Source organism: Suricata suricatta, chromosome 7 (assembly GCF_006229205.1).
Source record: "Suricata suricatta isolate VVHF042 chromosome 7, meerkat_22Aug2017_6uvM2_HiC, whole genome shotgun sequence".
Lineage (NCBI taxonomy): Eukaryota > Metazoa > Chordata > Mammalia > Carnivora > Herpestidae > Suricata > Suricata suricatta.
The window spans coordinates 25,031,786-25,041,781 of NC_043706.1; the positions used below are offsets into that span (position 1 = coordinate 25,031,786).

The 9,996-nt window shown below is 44.7% G+C and overlaps 1 protein-coding gene across 1 annotated transcript in view; it reads left to right on the top strand.

Moving 5' to 3' along the window:
* The first annotated feature begins 3,086 nt into the window (after window positions 1-3,086).
* The window catches only part of SERPINB6 (serpin family B member 6), a 42,744-nt gene continuing 35,834 nt past the window's right edge, over window positions 3,087-9,996 (top strand). Inside the window, exon 1 of the mRNA XM_029944981.1 lies at window positions 3,087-3,249. The gene's annotated coding sequence lies outside the window, so the exon portion shown is untranslated. The remainder of the gene's footprint in view (window positions 3,250-9,996) is intronic.

Consider the following 9,996-nt stretch of genomic DNA (forward strand, 5'->3'; position numbering starts at 1 on the left):
AAAATCTTATGAGCTAGAAGAGTAAATATAAATATATGAAACAAATTATAAGAAGATATTCTTAGTAATACAAAGATCTCCAAAAATGTGTTTTTCTAATTTCTTTTAAAACCCTAACTCAATAGCTGCTTATCAGCTTTTATTCTAATTTTAGAGACTGATCATCATTCTAGGTTGGGTTTTTCCCCATATTTATCTAATAAACAAAAAGAGCAAGTCTGACACGAACAGTGTATGAATTAGTACCAGAAAATTTGTTTTCTGAATCATATGTTGCTCCTGTAATACAGAATTAAAGAATGATGTTTTGCCTTACCACCAAAGGTAGAAAATTGTGACATTTTATCACATCTTTATGAAACACTTTGCTTATCATAATATCTCACATTAAGTATCAATGGAAGAAATCTTTTGTTTTTATGTTCTATTAATTAAAAGTCTTTAATTATTGTATATTATTGTGAACTCAAATATAAGTAGATAACAAGGGAGCTGAGAACATAGAAGCCAAAGCAGAATAAAGGAAGAAAAACACAACACTATCTCAAAGATAGACAATTAGATCTTAAACATAATATATTTTTTAAAAAACCAATAAAAGTAAAGGCTGAGTCTAGAAGCTTCAGATTGGTAACATTCATTCATTCATTCATTCACTCATTCAAAAAGTGTTTACTAACCACCTTTTCTGTGTCAGTCACAATTTGGGGCATGAGGACTCAATTCTGTGCAAAAACAGACACTAATTCCTTGGTTCCCTGGTCCCGTGATGTACAAACCAATGGAGAAATGGACTCGAACAGGATCTAATACAAAGAATGATTGCAAAAGAAATTAACATGTGTATGTGTATCTTTAATTTATGTCAGGATGTTTATTTTTTATTTATTTGCTTTTTAGTATTTTAACATTTTTGTTTATTTTTGAGAGACAGAAAGAGACAGAGTGCTAGCAGGGGAGGGGAAGAGAGAGAGAGAGGGAGACACAGAATCCGAGGCAGGCTCCAGGCTCTGAGCTGTCAGCACAGCGCCTGATGTGGGGCTCGAACTTATGAACTGTGAGATCATGACCTGAACTGAAGTCGGACGCTTAACCGATTGAGCCACCAGGCATCCCTAATTTATGTCAGGATTTTAAGATAAAGAGGTTTTAAGTAGGGAATTATTTGCTGATATTGCATGTTTTCCCTCTGCAAATATATATAGCCTGTCTTTCACAGACCTTAGGAACAGGTAATATTCATGATCTGCTAACCTCGTTTGTTCCCAGGGAAATATAAAACAATTCCAGTGTATATCAGAAGGGGTCTCAGTTTCTGTTAGGAATTTTTTTCCCATATTACCTTTTACTGATAGTATGGTTCTATTTTTGTAAAAATATAAATGTAGATGTTTCCACATATACATGTTTTAATATACCTAAGGGTGTCTGGGGGAGAAAGGAGAGGAATATTTCATTGTTTACTTTCTATTTACCTGAATTGCTTGATTTTGTTACAGGGACAAATGTTACTTTTGCACCATTATGGAGGTAAAGTGTATGTAGAACAATCTGGGCTGAACTCGGAGCAGAAGGGGAGAGGCTAACATCGGCAGAATTAAAATAGGATGAAAACATTCTGTTGGGGGAGGGCAAACTGAGCTCATGCTGAGGCCTTCACATCCGCATTCTTACAAATAGGAAAAAAAAAACCTTCAAAAATGAATAAATCCTTAGTCCCACTGGAAAACAAAGAGAATCCTTGGTGGATCAGAAAAAGCTCTTTTAAAAATTAGAAATCTGGGATTAGCAAAGAAGTACACCACTGATGAAAACATTCACAGGAGCATCTGGTTATAAAAGGTAGGATCAGCTCCGAGAAAGCCCAGGCCTGCCCTGGGCCCCAGGGGGGTGCAGGGATACAGAGACAGCTCCCCGGATCTCGGGCAGCTCACCACAGGAGACTGATTAGGGACCATAGCAGGATGAATCTGGCAGATCAGCTCTTAAAGGACAGTGCTGCTTGCCCACCCATGAAAATAGCAAAACTTTACAATGCCTACTGGGACTACTTTGAGCATAGTACACTCGGTAAGTGACAGGCAAGATGCAGCTAGTATTTGAAGAATTTGCATAGGATAATGAAAACTCTACTTTTGGGTTGAAGTTAAACTATTTATACCTTGTGTTTGTTTTGGAAAGTGCCATAAAAATAGTCTAAGGTGTAGATAAGATCTCAAATATCAAATTAGAAATTAGAGCGGCAACAGAACGCTGGGCCTCAGGACTTCCGGGAACAGACTGTACACTCTGTCCCAGTCGCCCTGCGACTTGGAGAGGATCTGATGGTCTATGGGGTGTTAACTGAGAAAAGAAGTCAAACTGAAACAGAACAAAGGTCTTTATTTGGGGTCCCGGAATTGCAATTTGGGGAGCACAGATTCTAGAGTAACCAGAAAAGTGTCTCGCTCCTGTGGGAAAGCAAGGGGCTTTTATGAGAAAGAAAGAAGGGGCGATTTTATGATTTAGAGAAAAATAAGGAAAACCTCCCAATTCGGTGTTAATTTTGATAACTAGCTAACCGATTATTTTTTTGGTGCTATCAAAAGAACTGTACTCGGTCTGCGTTAGTTAACTTTTATGTATTCATAAAGTTCTATTAACAGTTTTATGGCCCGAATGCCACTTATTCTGTTGAATTTTATGAGCAACTGCTTGTAAAACAATCACTCCTTCTGGCACAGTTAAAGAATTCATTAGAAAGGAAACAGAGCTTCAAAATGGAGCCATTCCTGTCCAGGAATGGTATGTTACACAATGACACAGGACGTGACCTTGGCAGAGGTCTGAAAGGCATCAAGGTCGACCCGCAGTTCCGGTGTAATGTGTGGCAGTCTTCCCCTGATGCTGGACGGCGGACACAGTCAATGCCAGCACCCCAGGCTGCCCTTGGCCGGGGCAGGGGCAGCACTGCTCACTCTGAAAGCCAGTCTGCTCCTCTTCTCCGGGTCTTCCAACTCCCCGCCCCCCCCCTCCTCCCCTCCTCCCCCGGCCGAAGCATCTGGCGCTGTTCCAGCCGCGGTGTACCCGCGGAGACTTGGCCGCTTCTCCGGGACATTGCCTAATAGAAACCGAGAACGAACGAATACAACTAACTACATACGGTGGCTAGTGCTGTGTAGGAAATCAATAGGGAGCTGTGGTAGAAACAGGCCTCTTCTGGGTGTATGAAGTGTCACTTGACCCTCCTCTACTCAGCCTGGGCCCCAGGTGAGTCACCCCACGGGATCCTCTGTCCAAGCCCTTCGGCAGCGGCGCCCAGCCCCTCCCCCCATCCCTCGGCCCCAACTGGGTCCCTCCTGGGTTTCCCACTCCCCCGCACACTCCACCCCTGCTCTTCCCCGGCTCCTCTTGGGCACTGCAAGCCGGGTCGCTGGGAGCTCCGCTTGCAACTGGGCGCTGCGCGGCAGAGACCTCTGGCTGCGCTCTCCCGGGCGCAAGCCTGGGCGGGCCGGGCGGAAGGGCGCGGCGGGCGCGGGGGTGCCAGGGGCGTGGCGGGGAGGGAGGGACGCGGCGGGAGGGGCTGCCCCCAAGGATCGCGGAACCTCCTGCCGCAGCCTCGCACACTCCGCTCTCGTTGGGGAGGCTGGGGTCCCTCCACTCCGTGGCCCGGGCTGCCCCCATGGGCGCTGGGCGGTTGCCTGCAGCTTTGGGGACTCCGAGCGCTGTTGTCGCTCAATCCCGCTCAGCTCCCAGGCCGACTAGAGCCCTGCCCAGCCTGCGTGTCCTCTCTTTCCGGGAGCATCGAGGGCTGTGCTGGATGACTCATCCCGGAGCTCCGCCCAATAACTCACCCTGTAGCTTTCTCTGTTGCCGGTAACCGGGACTTCCCAACCCCCTTTCGCCTCGCCTCTCTGCAGTCTTTCCTGCAGATGCCGCAGATTCCGATCTCTCCAGCCCAACCTGGGGATGAGCGGATGGGGCCCCTCCCAACTCACCGAGTAGCACCAACCTCCTCCCTCCCTTCCTTCCCCATTTCCCCATAAGCTGAGGATTTCAGCATTTGGCCCAGCTTCCTCACAACCCATCCCTCTGGGATCACAATTCCACACCTCTGCAGCCTTTAGGGTCTTCATTGCCCCTCAACCACAGACTGTTAGCCGTCTTCTTTAAAATTCTCTAGTCTTTTGTTTGCTGTTAATAATTCTCTTTCCAGATTCATCTGATGTGTCTGGCTTTTCCTGGTCTTTTCTGGCTTGTCTTTTCCTCTGTTCATCCTTTTTTTTTTTTTTTTTTTTGAGAGACAGCACGAGCAGGGGAAGGTCAGAGAGAGAGGGAGACAACACAGAATCCGAAAAAGCCTCCAGGCTCTGAGCTAGCTGTCACCACAGAGCCCTATGGTGGGCCCGAACCAATGAACCGTGAGATCATGACCTGAGCTGAAGCCGGTCACCCAACCGACTGAGCCACCCAGGCGCCCCTCCTCTGTTCATCCTTAAGTATTGGTATTCCTGAGGGTTGGATGCCCTGCTTTACAAACCTCTCCAGCCCATATCTTCACTGACATCCATTTGCTGATGACCCCTACATTGATATCTGGTGCCTAGACCTCTCCCTGAGCCTTCCATAGAACTTCAGCCTTACCCTAAGCAAAACAAAATTCATTCCCTTCTCCAAAGTCATTTGTCTTCCTGTTTCCAAACTTTCAATCTTGTTCACTGTTGTTGCCATTAACTAGCTGTTCCTAGTCAGTAATCTGAAAACCAGCTAAGATTCTTCTTTCATCCACCCATCCAACAATCTCCAGGTCCTGTCCTACCTTCTTCATGAACTGCTTTTCTTTCTGTTAAAAAGAAAACCATAGGCCCAAAGTGGTGTTACTTAGGCCAGGCCAAGTCACCAAACCAGAGCTAAATACCTAATCTAGTTGCAGTTTCAACCTCCTGAGAAATGTGGTCTTAACAGGTGGGTCGGGAATTTTCTGATGAGTATCAATGAGTGTGTCACATGGCCCTCACCATGACTCCCCCTACCGCCCCTACGCCAGAAGTAGGTAAATCTGACAAAACTCCCTGTGCTTCCCCCTAAGGGAGAATGACCTTGTCCAGATCATCCTTTCCTTTTGTTTATAAATTTCTTGTCCCACCTACCTCCCCATAAAAACACCTCCTTTTTGAAAGTTTTCATTTTGTACTACCCCTGAGAGAGCCCCTCTGTTTGCTAGATGGAATGCTGCCTGATTCAGGAATCATAAACACTGCCAATTAGATCTTCAAGTTTACTCACTTGAATTTTATTTTTTAATACTTCCATCCCCTCCACCCCTCCTGCCACTGCCCTGATTGGGGCCTTTCATTTCAAGTACTGCAGTTCTGATACTTCTGTTTGTTCCCAGCCACTTGTCCGCATTCCTGCAGAGCCGTCTTCCCAGTACGTGACTGCTTATGTGACCCACAGTCCAGAATCCTTCGGAGACTTTCTGCAGCCTAGAAGATACAATAAAAATTTATTGGCATGACATATAAAGCCCTTTATAGATGTCTAGTCTAAACTGCATCATATTTTATGATATTGCAATATTAGTTGTTTCCTCCAACAGGCATATTTTTGCAAGGTGTCTGTCTCCTAGTTTGGAATACTGTCCTCTGCCTAGCTCAGCCTCATTCTTCGTATCTCTGCTAAGTGTTGTGGAGCGTGTGACACCTTTCTTGATTTCCCCAGCTAGACTTTTTGTTGCTGCTTCTACTTTTTCTTGCCCCTTATACTAAGGGCCATTACAGCACATATCACATCCTATTTCATTTGCTTGCATATCTGTTTAAGGAAAAGCCTCACTCCTTCCTCCTGAATGGAGAAAACCCAGTCCTTTCCTCCTGTGTTTCTCTCCTGTTTATCTCCTTTACTCCTCATGCAAAACAGTTCCCTTCTTTTTTTTTTTTTTAATGTTTTTTTTATTCATTTTTGAGAGACAGAGAGAGACAGTGCGAGCAGGGGAGGGTCAGAAAGAGAGGGAGACACAGAATCCGAAGCAGGCTCCAGGCTCTGAGCTAGCTGTCAGCACAGAGCTCTATGCAGGGCTCGAACCCGTGAGCCATGAGATCATGACCTGAGCCGAAGCTGGACACTCAACTGACTGAGCCACCCAGGTGCCCCAAAACAGTTAACTTCTGACCCTCTAGTCACCAAATGTATGTGGGGGACTTCCCACACCAAGCAGGTCTCCACAGTTAAAGTCTTATAATTTAACTCAATTCTAGCACATTCTACCTACAGATCATGTCAGGTCCCATGGGTTAAAGGCTCAGTCCCACAAGAGTGCTCCTCACCTGCCTTCAACTTCAGATGCCAGTTGCAAGTAATAGGTTCCCAGGTTACCCACAATCTCTGTCCAATTTGGCTAGTAATGGGAGGTTCCTGGTTTGATTAATTTGTTAGAGTGGCTCACAGAACCCAAGGAAACACATTTACCAGTTTATTAAAAGATAGATAAAGGAGGTGAGGTCTGGGAGGGTCCTCAGTGTAGGAGCTTCTGTCCCTTGGAGTTGGAGGTTCACCACCCTCCCAGGGTGGATGTGTTTGCCAATGTAGTAGCTCCGTGAACCCCATCCTACTGGGATTTTGTGGAAGCTTCATAATGTAGGCAAAATCAGTCATTAATTCCACTTTCAGCCTTCTCCCTTCTTAAGAGAATGGGGGTGGGGAAGGGCTGAAAATCACAGCTTGGTCTTTCCAGTGACCAGCTTTCATCCAGGAGCCATCCAGGACCCTACCCCACGTAGAACTGCTTCATTAGAAAAAAAAGACACTACTATTAACGCAGGTAATACAAGGGTTTTGGGATCCCTATGTCAGTAGCTCAAGTCAAGGATCAAATGTTACAACAAAGGATCTTTCTAGTGCTCTTATCACTTAGGAAATTACTAAGGTTTCAGGGGCCAGGGGCAGAGACCAATATACATTGTTTTCTCTTATCTCATAATATCTGTTTGGTATCTTGAGGGCAGGGACCTGTCTTCTGTCATCTTATTGCCAGACCTTCGTGTAGCTCCTGGCCTGTAGTCGGTGCTCAGTAGAAGTTTGTGGAGTGAATGAAATAATTTGTCATACCACCAGTTAGGACGTCATGTACCATTTCATGAATGCCGGAAGTTCATATAATAAAGTTATTAAGGCTGATGAGCAAACATCAGGTGATCCAAGAATAACATTGTAAATGATCTGAAAGCCTTTGGTCATCATATTGCTTAGATAACTCACAAGATAAGAACTCTCCCACAGTCATTGTGAGGATCTTATATTGCCTTTGGAATCCGTGATAGCCGGGGGAGAAAGTATACATGTTGCGCAGCCCTGGCCTGGTGATAGAGCCTCACCCGCAGGCCTGGCTGTTTTATCCTTGGGGCTTAGTGAACAGTTACTTCCCTCAAGAAGGACTGAGGTTCTCTACCTTGAGGGGGATGGGCACCTTGAAAGTAGTTGAACTACTTACCTTTGTTTAAATAGAATGAAAATGTTCTCACCAGTTTTCACCAACTAGGAGTAATGAAAACGCACGTCTTGTGTCCCTGTTAGCTTTCATTCTATGATACCCAAGCCTGCATTTTGAAATTAAACCTCATGCCCTTTGTGCAAAATCTAGTGCATCAACAAGGTTTCCCACTCCTCCGTTGCTAAGCTTGGCCAAGAAGGCACCCTGCTGGATTTCCAAGGTCACTGATCAGTAATGCAAGTTCTAGCTTCAGCCCCTTGTCTCCCTGAGCACCCCCTACGACAGGATGGCAGGGTCTGGAGGGACTTTTTACACCTCAGCGCAGGTCACAGATGGGCTGAAACTAGCCTCCTGACTGTGGAGCCCTTCTTTCAACAGTTTTAGTTTCTTTGCTTGCTTTTCTAAGTTTTAGGAGCTTCGTTACCACAGGGCCTTTGTCAGGATTGCTCTGGGCAAGCACACTAAGTGTCTCTAATTTTGCATTTGGGGAAATAGTTTTCTCGGGCTTCTCATGTCAGTGACCTGGACCTCAGGGTGATGTGGCCCAGAGTTGGCAGCACCTCATCCCAGGACGATGGGTTTCCATTCGCGTTTCTTTTCACTTGTATTCTGAGATGGACCACCCAGGTGATTCTAGATCAAATAAGAAGACAAGCTAATCTTGATGAGGGAAAAGAAAGGGGGGAAAAAGCGAGCGAGAGAGAGACAGAGACAGAGACAGGAACCTCTATACAATGATTTAGTTATTTCTTAAAATCATATGATCATGAATATGAAAAAATCTCCACAGTAATAAGATTCTCTTAATTGAACTCAGATTTTAAATAAGAAAGCATGATTTCAAAAGAAGTGAATAAAATATGAATGAAATAAAATAACCGAAACATAGATTCTGAAAAATACCGTCTGTGTTCACACAGAAGCAGCTCTAAGCCTCTTCCTCTGAATGGACACTTGTCTTTCAGGTACTAGGTTAATCTGTTGGGCCAGAAAGTGCAAATTTCACCTGAGCCCCCGGATTAAAGGTGGCCTAAAATAACAAAGAATAATCGTCAAGATAGAAGCAACGTTGCTTTGCATCACCATCGTACTCTTGACAAAACAATCATCTTTTTCTGCTTAGATTTTCCCTTAAATCAGACAATTTCATAGTATTTTCCCACTGTTTTTGATTGTGACTATGCAGAAAGCAAATGGCATGTTCAGCTCTGTTCCATCCTTAAAACACTCTTTCTAGCCAACCTCCAGCTCCACCTAGCCGTCTTATTCGTCACGATGAAGTTTCTTCAAAGAGTATTCCTAGACAGCTGTCTCCACATGTCTCCTCTTTTCATCTTAAATCCCACTCACTTTGGTGGTTGTCACAGCTGTCACCAAGGTAACTGTTGACTCGGAATGCAAATGGCCTCTCCTGCTTTAACTCTCCACTTCTCCAAAAGGAGCTGCCTAGTTGCTAATGCCTTTGACATCGCTCTCCATTGTCCAACTTCTGCTCTTTTCCATCTGCTTTGCTAAGTGCTTTTTCCCTAGGAATCTTTTAAAACGTTGGCTGCTATTGGCTCAGCTTCTGTCATCAGACAGACGCCTTCCTGATCAGCAAGCGTGGCTGGACCGAACACATCCTGCATCCCATGGTTTTGTCTGTATTTCTACCTGTGTCCTGGACATCTTCACCTAAATGTGCCACGAGCACCATTAAGTGCTTTTGACTCAAACGAATTCTTTCTTTGACCCTGAACCTATCATACTCTTCCCCTCGTATTCTCTCTTTGAATCAATTATATCATCTTGTATCCAATTATCTGAGTTAGAATACTAAAGTGTCATCTGGAACTGCATTCTTTTCCTTGTCCTTTCCCCCTAAATCCACTGGAGCATTATATCCTTTGATTTCTGCTTCCTGATTAGCTCCCTGCTTCACTGTTGCCACCCACTACTTAGGCTTAGACCCAACTGGCTTGTTGTCTGGGCCCCTAAAGCCAACTCGTAACTGACCCCTGGGCACTTTCTTCTGTAGCAAACCATCCTAAAAGCTGATGCTAAAGTCAGAAGGAAAGGGAAAAAGGGAGAGAGGGAGAGAGGAATGGAAAGTAGGGTAAGGAGTGAATGAATGAATGAATGAATCAGGTTAATCCTCTACTTCAAATCTTACAGTGCTTTCCCGTTGCCTGACCAGGAAATCCCAAACTCCTTAGATTGGTGTAAGGATTCCTTCCAGGCCAGCCCTAAGTTGCCCATTTAACTCTACTTATCCTCACTGTGAGAGAGACATCACATTCACATAACTTTTATTACATATATTGCCATAATTGTTCAATTTTATTAGTAGTTGTTAATAGCTTACTGTGCCTCATTTGTAAATTATACCTTATCATCAGTATGCATGTGCAACAAAAGACATAATATGCATGGGGTTTGGTACTAGGCAGTTTCAGGCTCCACTGGGTGTCTTGGAACAGACGTCCCCACTACTGAATATTGCAAACACAATCTTTTGCTTCCACCTGAACTGCTAAAAAAAAAAAAAA